This window comes from Mus musculus, chromosome 7 (genome assembly GCF_000001635.26).
Source record: "Mus musculus strain C57BL/6J chromosome 7, GRCm38.p6 C57BL/6J".
In the NCBI taxonomy this organism is placed as follows: Eukaryota; Metazoa; Chordata; class Mammalia; order Rodentia; family Muridae; genus Mus; species Mus musculus.
This window is the reverse complement of record NC_000073.6, coordinates 112,972,897-112,983,142: the sequence shown is the minus strand read 5'-3', so window position 1 is coordinate 112,983,142 and position 10,246 is coordinate 112,972,897.

The following is a 10,246-nucleotide window of genomic DNA, read 5'->3' as shown; positions in this document are numbered from 1 at the left end:
CTCCCAGCCTCCCAGCCTCCCAGCCTCTCCAGCCTCTCCAGCCTCCCAGCCTCTCCAGCCTCTCCAGCCTCCCAGCCTCTCCAGCCTCCCAGCCTCCCAGCCTCCCAGCCTCTCCAGCCTCTCCAGCCTCCCAGCCTCCCAGCCTCTCCAGCCTCCCAGCCTCCCAGCCTCCCAGCCTCCCAGCCTCTCCAGCCTCCCAGCCTCCCAGCCTCCTCTGTGATCCTCACCCAGCACCTTTCTGTTGTGAACCAACAGTGATGACAAAGCAGCTTCTAGAACCTTCTAGCCATTATGTAACATTACATAACACCTGCTCTGCCAGAGGCTGCAGGTGTTGCTGTCAGTAGCCAGAGCCAGCATTCCCAGCCTAGGACAGGAGTAAACAGCCCAAGGCTTGCAACCCATAGTTCATGGGGGTACCTGATGAAGGGATGGATACTCCAGGCTTCATCTCTGAGACCCTACTCATGCAAGCCACCCTCTGTTCTCTGTGGTAAATAATGTGATGACAGTCTCCATCGCGAGAGCACTCACTTTATTTTTTAAAACATTTATTTATGTGCGTGTGAAGGAGGGTTGTCAGCATGTATGTCCGTATCATGTGTGTACCAGGCCAGAAGAGGGCTTCAGATCCATGGGATTAGAGTTGCCAGCAGTCATGAATCACGGTGTGTGTGCTGGGAATTGAATCTGGGTCCTCTGGAAGAACAGCCAGTGCTCTTAACTGTTGATCCATCTTACTCTTTAAAAGATGGATAACTATAGTGAATGTGGTGTTGATTGCAAAAGGATGTGGTCAAAGAAAAGCAATGTAGGGAGACATTTTAAATTTTTAAAAATGTAAATTTTTTTGTGTGTAGGGGGGGTGTGCATGCACACATGCCCACATATATAATCACAGCGTGTGGAAAGGTCTGAGGGCACTTTGTGAACTTTTGCCTTCCACTTTGTAGGTACAGGGAACTGAGTCTTGGTCACAGGTGCCTTTAGCCATTGAGCCCTCTTGCCAGTCTTCTGATGGAAGGAAAAAAATTAATTATATTACTTGTGTGTGTGGGTGGTGGTGGTGGTGCAGGTACCCTGATAGGAAGGAAAATGGCCCATGAAGAGGTGAAAGTAAAAACTCGATTCAGCCTGATTTGCTTCAGTCTTCCAGAATATATCAAACTTCTTGAGAGGCTGATGCTAAGTGGTTTACTGGCAGCATATGTAAACACAATATAACTTGAAAAACAGTCTTTTGGCCTAACACAGTCTCTGATATATAAGAAAGTAATAATTATATTAAAACTTAGTTAAAGTACATGCCCTTTCTTCCAAGAAGATGGGTTCTATAGATAGGCTGCGTGTGCTGGCTTAAGGGCCTGAAGAAGCATCCGGCCTGGTCTCAGCCATACGAATACTGTAGAGGTCATTTGGGCTAATAACCACCTCTTGTCCTGGTTGTGGGGACTTAGGGGAGTCCCTGGCTATACAAGTCAATTAGATTACTAACCACTTCTGATCCTGATTGTGGAAGCTCGATATGGCCTGGCCCAATAGATATTGCAGATTTCCAGGCTATTATTCACCTCCAGTTCCCAGCCATCTGGAAAAGCAGGGTATACATCCTTCCCTTTGAAAGGACAATCCTGGGTGCCTAACATTCTTGGTTTCCCTGGAGATCTTTGGGTGCAAGGACCACTGTGCTTCTAACACATATGGTTTAAAGAAACAACTACAGAAAGTAAAAGAGTATGGCCCAAAATCATGTTAGTTAGTTAGTTAGTTAGTTAACTAGCTAGCTAGTTAGTTAGCACTAAAAAGCAGGGAGAGAGAAAGGGGAGAAGAGGAACAGGGGTTGAGCTACACCCCAATCCTTCAATCAGGAATAACATGGTCTGGGACTAGTATGCCTACTGAGCCTAGGTGTGTGGATCTCTACTCTACGTTGTAGATATTTTATTTTTAAAATCTTCACAATTTTAGATGTAAAAAACACTGGTATATTTATACAACAGAGTATTGTGTAGCCATTTAAAATGTAAGCGGGCTCTGTGCAAATTGTCAGAAATGTCCACATGGAATATTTTCGATCAAGAGAACAGGTTACAACCATTTATTTGTACTTAATATCACATATATACAAAATCTCTTTAAAATGTGTGTCCCTGGTCCAAAATATCCTCATGGGTGCCACACACCTATGTTCAGTACCTTAAACATCCTTATGTGTGTGTTGGTTCAAAAGACATTAAGGGAGTCTTGATGTGTGATAGTTTGTATATGCTTGGCCCAGGGAGTAGCACTGTTAGGAGGTGTGGCCTTGTTGGAGTAGGTGTGTCACTCTGGGCTTTAAGACCCTCACCCTAGCTGCCTGGAAGTGAGTATTCTGCTAGCAGCCTTCAGATGAAGTTGTAGAACTCTCAGCTCCTCCTGCAACATGCCTGCCTGGGTGCTGCCATGCTCCTGTCTTAATGATAATGGACTGAACCTCGTAAGCCAACCCCAATTAAATGCTGCCCTTACAAGACTTGCCTTGGTCATGGTGTCTGTTCTCAGCAGTAAAACCCTAACTAAGACATGGAAGAAGAGGGTTTTGGAAGGTTTTCCTCCTCCCTCCCTCCCTCCCTCCCTCCCTCCCTCCCTCCCTCCCTCCCTCCCTCCCTCCCTCCCTCCTTCCCTTTCTCTCCTTCTTTTCTCAGGGTTTGACTGGTGGTATTTGAGGCATGGGGTGGCTGGTCACGTTGCATCTGCAGTCAGGAAGCAGAGATGGATGGGTGCTTCCTGATGCTCGTCTGGTTTATTTATTTATTTATTTATTTTTGCCTTTTTCATTCACGCTAGGAACATAGCCCATACGATGGTGGTATCCAAATTCAGGATGTGTCTTCCTGAGCTATATCTCTGGAAATGCCCTCACCGACATGCCCACTGGAAGGTCTCCTCAGTGATTCTAAACCTAGTTAAGTTGACAATGGAGGCTAACTGTCACAGTTCCAAACCAACCCACAGAGGTCCCCTCTGCCATTCTTCCTAGCATAATGTCACATATTGATCCAGTAAAATCTCATGGGTGAATGGTGGGTCTCCCCTTTCTCTCAAGCCTTGCTGGCCCTTTATGTCTGCATCAGTTACTTTTCTGTTGCTATGACAAATACTATGACCAAAGCAACCTATGGAAGGAAGTTTATTTGGGATTGTGGTGCCAGAGGGAAGATATATTAATGTTAACACGGAAAACGTAGGACCAATAAAAGCAACATGTGCTATCTGCTTCCAGGAAACACATTTGAATTGCAAGTATGGATAAATTATGGTTAGAAAACCAAAACAGATGAGCAGCAGCATCCATCCCCGTCTGTTTCCTGACTCTATAGTATGGCCACCCCCAGTGACATCCTTCCTCCAGCTGTACCATCTCCCCAAACAGCACTACCAACTAGTGCTATGAGCCTATGGGGGCATTTCTCATTCAAATCACCACATGGTCCAACCTCTAATCCTCCCCTGCCCTGCCCCCTTACCCTGCCCTTATTACCATTCCTGGGAAGCCTGCAACAGATTCCAGCACTCACTTCTACCATCTACCGCTGCTTTTTACAGTCCATCCTTTACACCGTGGCTGGTGTGGTCCCAAGAGATGGAAATTGTTCCTATGGAAACCTCAATATTTCCATTATCCTCACTCTTTGATTCCTAGTCTGGTTCTAGCCCCATTTCCTGCCTCATCAGAAGACCATCTCCCCATTGGCCCCTGTGCTCCACTCTGGAGCACTGGAATTTGCCTGCACACATGGCATTCTGTGTTGCCAGGGACACCTTACATACCATCTCTCTTGCTGCAGCTGCCTATCCTGCCTTTACCCTTCTATACCTCCTCATATATCCAGAGATGATCCCTTCCCCTTATATCGCCCAAGTGCTAGGATTAAGGCATGTGCCATTTATACACAGCTTATGTGGTGCTGGAGTTTTACCCATACTCACCACGAAACCTGCTCCCTGGAAGAATACAGCACACTATGCTTTTGCTGGTCTTACAATTTCCATATTTACCGTTCTATTGAATGTGATAAACATCATTGACTCCTAGACCTTAGAGCTGTCCTACACCCTGCTTCCCTGCTCAGCAGTTGCATCTCCATCCCCATCACCACAGGCTTTACCGGAGGATCCTTTGGATCTCCAATCTCTACTACATAGTGGGAACTCCATAGAAACACCAGTGCTCTGTCATTTCTCATAGGACAGAAACTCTTTGGTTCTAATACTTGGGGACAAGACTGAATATCTTCCAGAATCCCATTTTCTTCCTAATATAGCTATAAGTCTAAAACCAAGTGAATTTCACTCCATCCCATAGACCGGTCCTTCTGAGACCTGAGCCTTACCCTCTGTACAGATTTCTGATGCTAACTTTTGCATCTGGAAACTTGCCAGAGTGCTCCGTGGTTGGATACCTCTGTACAGAGTTTCTGGGGTGCACACCCAAGTCCCCAATGCAGAATACATCCTGCCTGTCCACATAGCCTTGTTTCTTGTCCATTTCTTTGTTGTTTGTTTCCACAAAAGCTCTGGTGGACAAAAGAGCATTCAGAAAACATTTGATTGTAAAATAAACAGAGGTGGGTTTAGCCCAGTGCTGAAAGCACAAGGTAGGCGTGCTCTTTCCTTCACAACCAGATCTCGTGCTTGTAGACAAACTCCTACATATCCATCAACACCCACCTTACACATCACTTTTGGAAAAAAGTATTTTCTCAATGCGACCAACCTAAGGATGGGCCTTATCTTCTTTACTGTGATTCCTAGAACACACCGACTATTTCTAGTTCAGCACTAGCCACACTGCCTTTGAACCATTCACTCATTGTGTCTTTCCATAGAATAACTAGGTCCTCTAAGGCCAGAACTGTATTTTGTTCCATCAAGCATGAGGCTTCTTCCTTGTAACCGTAGCCAAATAGGAGCTCTTGGGAACAAGGTGAAAGTAGGTTCCAATTCTAACTCAACATTCTACATCCGATTTGGTCACGGGGGTGGGGTAGGGTGGGGTGGGGCGGGGAATCATGTCCCCTCTCCTGTCTAGAGGACAGCTACTTCTTGGGGTTAAGACAGTTGTCGCTTGGCAGCTGGGAAAGTCACCAGTCTGCAGCGCATAGCAGGAACCACAGCTAATTGGCCCTGGAAGGTCCCAGCTCTGAAGAGCCATGGGGCAGGTAAACAGGTGGAATCAGAACGAGGGATGTGCTCTCTGAGGCTGCTCATAAGGACACAGCTTTCAAAATTCTGTCGTGGTTGTCTTTCCGTTTCATTAATGTCTATCAGTTATCAGTGACTGAACTTATTGCCCAAGGAATGGGAAGGCAGCTACCCTGCTTATGGCCCTTTTTTTTTTCCCAGAGATCTTATATTGCAGAATTGTAGCTATCTGATTTCCATGGGTCTCACACTGCTGAGGCAGACCTGCTCAGCTGTGAAGTAGAACTAAGAGCACTGGATGGCTAAGTGAGAAGAGACAACTAGCAAAAGATTTAGAAGAGTTCTGGTCTTTGCTCCTGAGACAGAAACTCAGAGACAAACAACAGGAATAATGGATGCTTCTCTTGTAAACGCACTCCAGAGTTTAGAAGAAAGCAATGGATCCTATAGAAATGAAGTGGTGTCTGTTGGATACTGGAAACCAAACTATGGTCCTCTGGAAGAGCAGCTAGTGCTCTTAACTGCTTGGACATCTCTGTAGCGCCTGCAGAAAACTACTCTTCAGCTGGGCGTGGTGCATTTCTTTAATCCCAGCACTGGAGAAGCAGAGGCAGGCGGATCTCTGAGTTCAAAGCAAGTCTGGGCTACAGAGTGAGTTCCAGAACAGCTACATTGAAAAATATCTTACCTCAAAAAAACAAAACAAAGAGTGCAGGAGGGTGCCACGACAGTGAACATCTGTGTGGTAGCGGGGTGGGAAAGAATGAAGAGCGGAACCGGGAGCACTGTTGAGAGAGGCGGAATTGGAGATGCGACTGCGGTGACAGGCAGAGAGGGATAAGCTGGGTGGTGTGCAGCAGCCTAGAGCTTACACAGACGCAGACGCAGACTCAGCTCCACCCTACTCCCACCCCCACCCCAACATACCACCATGCTGCCTCGGGATCACAGGGGTCTGGGCAATGACAGAGGTTCAGGATAAAGAATGGCTCACTTTCTGCATTGGTCCTCCTCAAAGGACCAACTGTGGTCTGTGATATTGATGAGGGTGTGGATCAGTGGTCCTGATACAGTCAGGATCCAGGTTGATGTCCGTGGCTGTATTACCACCTAACATCATTAGGATGTCCTTCATCTATGCCACAACCTGAAGTCATACTCAGGCAGTGCTGCCGCCTGGGGCCATATTGATGTGAGAGGCCTGCGCTGCCAACTGAGGTGATGCCAGGGTCCGTGCTGCCTCCAAAAGCTCTATCTGGGTCCATGGCCCCATGTTTGTGGTCTTTGCTGTCACCAGAAGCAGTGTAGAAGCCCATGCTCCATGCTCCCTCTGACTGTAAAGACAAAGGAAGCTCCTTTCACGGTGGCATTGATCAGTACAGGTGCACAGTTGAGAAAGAGAAACATAGCAGGCTTTGGTGACAGTATCTACCTCCAGCCTACCCCACCCCCAAAATAACATCATAAACAGGAAGCCATTGAAGAGAATTCTTAAAGTGTGATTAGGATGTTGGCCTGTAGCTCCCCACAATTGATTACTTCTGGCAGGGAGTGCGAGAGGGGAAGAACTCAGCTCTATTTAAGGGACAAGCCACTGAGAATTTGTACTGGGCATGGCAGTGCACGCCTTTAGTTCAGGACTCTGGCAGGCTCGGGCAGGCTGATCTCTGAATCTGAGGCCAACCTGGTCTACATAATTAGTTCCAGGTTAACTAGGATTACAGAGTGAGACCATGTCTCAAAAACAATAAAATTATTGTTGTTATTGTTATTATTACTATTATTAAATAGCCCTGTGAAACAGATCATGATCTCATTGGGGGGGCCAAATAGCCCTTTCATATGGGTCCCATATCAGATATCCTGCAGGTCAGATATTTAAATTACAGTCCATAACTGTAGCAAAATTACAGTTGTGAAATAGCAATGAAAATAATGCTATGGTTGGGGCATCACCACAATATGGGGAACTGTATTAAAGGGTCTCAGCACTAGGAAGGTTGAGAACCACTCTGCTAGACCAAAAGCAAGCTGACCCCTTTATGGTCTCTTATAGAGTCAACTAACTCAAATAGCTTTCCCTAGACATTTGGAGACAGTGATTTACCAAAAGTCAATCCAAATCAAACACTTAATGAATCTAGGGTGTTCCTCAGAGCACTCTTCTGTGTGATAGTCAACAACCTTATGGCAACCTTGGTTCTGAACACACATGTAACACCAAGGAACACTGCCTGAGACACCTCAGCTCAGATAGGAGACTATTGTACATTATAAACAGTAGTGTTTATACTGTATGTACAAAGTTTTCGGCTCTTATACGAACATTTAATTATGGAAGACAATGACTTTTAATACTTCTCTCTTGCCATTCCTCACCGTGTATTAAATTAGTATATATTTTCTTTGTGCTGCATTAGAGTATTTGATTTTAAAAATTGCTGTCCAAGTTGTTGACTTGATTTTTATTTTTTAAAATTGCTAAATGAATGCTAGTTTGGAATTAAGACAGAATTTCCAACAGTTTCTGAAATGGCCCTAGACATACCCTTGCTATTCTGTGCTGGGTATATATGGTAAGTAGACACAGGACTGACCATTATAAAAATAAAAAACATTTATGCACTCTGAAAGAATTGTAGATGCTCTGTAGTATCAAATGTTTAGACAGTATTTAACTTTGGGACAGGTTCAAGTAGCCCAGGCTAGCCTGGAGCTTGTCATATACCTGAGGCTAACCTTGAACTCCTGACCCCCTGAAGCTACTTCCCAAGCCATGGAATTATAAGTATGTGCCACCACACCCAGCTTTCAAATGCAGTTCTTTCTTTAAATATATTTTTATTTATGCTTTGAGAATATCATATGTGTGTATAATGTCTTTTGATCATGTCCTCATCCCACTATGCTCGTTAAACTCCTCCCAGATACCTCCCAACTTTGTGTCTTTTTTTTTTTTTTTTTTTAAATAACCCACTGAATCCGGTTGATGCTGCCTGTACGCACATGAGTGCAATGGCCCACCTGGAGCCACACTCCTACATTCCTGAAGAAAACTGATTCTCTTTCATCAGCATCATCAACTGCCAATAGCATCTCAGCGAGGGGGTGGAGCCAATCTTCCATTCCTGCTGGGATGCTGATTGGCTTGATCTTGAGCCAGCCTTGTGCGGAAGGTCTTCTACACTACTGTGACATCCTGAGTGCCACATGCTGGGGATACTTTTGCAGCAGCCCTGCTGACCTCTGGCTCTCACTTTATGCCTGCTCTTCTAAAGCCATCCAAAGCCTTGGGGGAGGGGCTGTGATGTTGATATCCCAGTTAGGGTTATCTCTACCATTACCGGTTCTCTGCACTTTGACCACTTGTGAACCTCTACCTTTAGCAAAAAGAAACATCTCTGATGACGTCGTCTAAGAGCTGCACTAACCCAAGAGTGCAGAGACAAGTATTTGGAAGACAGTTCAGTATGGTTAACAGTAGGTTCAACCCCAGGGTCTATGAGCTTCCCTGGCACAGGTTCTTGGTCGGGTTTATAGTACCAGGCATGAACAGTGTTCTATCCTGTGACAAGGGCCTTGGATCTGATGATTTAATGCTTTCATCTGCTCTCTCTTTCTCTCTCTCTCTCTCTCTCTCTCTCTCTCTCTCTCTCTCTCTCTCTCTCTCCTTCCCTACTCCCTCCCTCCTTCCTTCTCTTCCTTTCTTTTTCTCTTTTTCTTTCTTTTTTTCTTTTCTTTCATTTATTTATTTATTTATTTATTTATTTATTTTGGTTTTTTCGAGACAGGGTTTCTCTGTATAGCTCTGGCTGTCCTAGAACTCACTTTGTAGACCAGGCTGGCCTCGAACTCATAAATCCGCCTGCCTCTGCCTCCCAAGTGCTGGGATTAAAGGCGAATGTCACCACCACCGAGCTTTTTCTTTTTTTCTTGAGACATGGCCTTTCTCCTATAGCTCTGGCTGGCCTGGAGCTCAATAAGCAGACCAAGTTTGTCTTGAACTCACAGTGATTCCACCTACCTTTGCCTCCTAAATGATGAGATTAAAGGTGTGCACCACCACACCCTGTTCAAAGATTTCTTTATGTAAAAGTAAACCAGCTTATCCATTACATTAGCATACAAATTTACCTTTATCTTTAATCAATGGCAAAATTACATATATACATCAAAGAACGGTTTTAAAATGCTTTCTAATGGTTTGTCATCAACACATGTTTGATTCCTATACCTATTTTACATACCTAGGTTCCAATAATTGTGTGAAATTTTCTCTAGAGAAAAGAAGATCTGGAACAAAAAATATATATATATATGCAGTCTGCTCTCTCTCAGCAATTACCATCCCTGCCAGGCACTGTAGTGAAGGTGTTGGAAGGCGGTTTCATCTGGCCTGTTGGGGCAAGTGCGTTCTCTCTGAGAGCAGGCAGGAGACGGCTTAATTGGTGGTCATTAGAATAGATGCGACTGATTACGAATCACTTGAAAGCATTTCAGCTGCTTTTGCACTTTGTAATCTTCTTCCCTTATCCTTCCTTGGCAACTTTTCTGCTTACTCTTCATTGAAGTTTCCCAGATAGACGCTTTATGTATATATATATATGAATTTATAGCCTGTTATTCGGCTGGGGGCTCTTCATTCTTCCCTTCACTGAGACCAGAGCGGCAACTCCAAGAATACCTACTGTGTGCTTTGAGAATACCTACTGTGTGCTCGTGGACAGTGTAGTGACTGGAACCCTAGCCCAGCCGTGACACAGAAGTCACTGTCCTGGCTTTGTTTTGTTTCCTACTATATCCCCAAAGACTATGCGCTTTAGTTATTTGTCCTGTTGCTATGACAACTCGCTGACAAAGGCAACTTAAGGGAGGAAGGGTTTATCAACAGTCATGACAGGAGTAGGCATGGCAGCAGGAGCAGGAGGCAGCCTTTCACCCTGCATCCACAGTCCACATTGGAGCGATGGACACTGGTGCTTGCCTTGCCTTCTACTTTTTATCTTGTTCAGGACCCCACCCATAGGATGGTACTACCCACAAAGAGGATAGACCTTTGCAC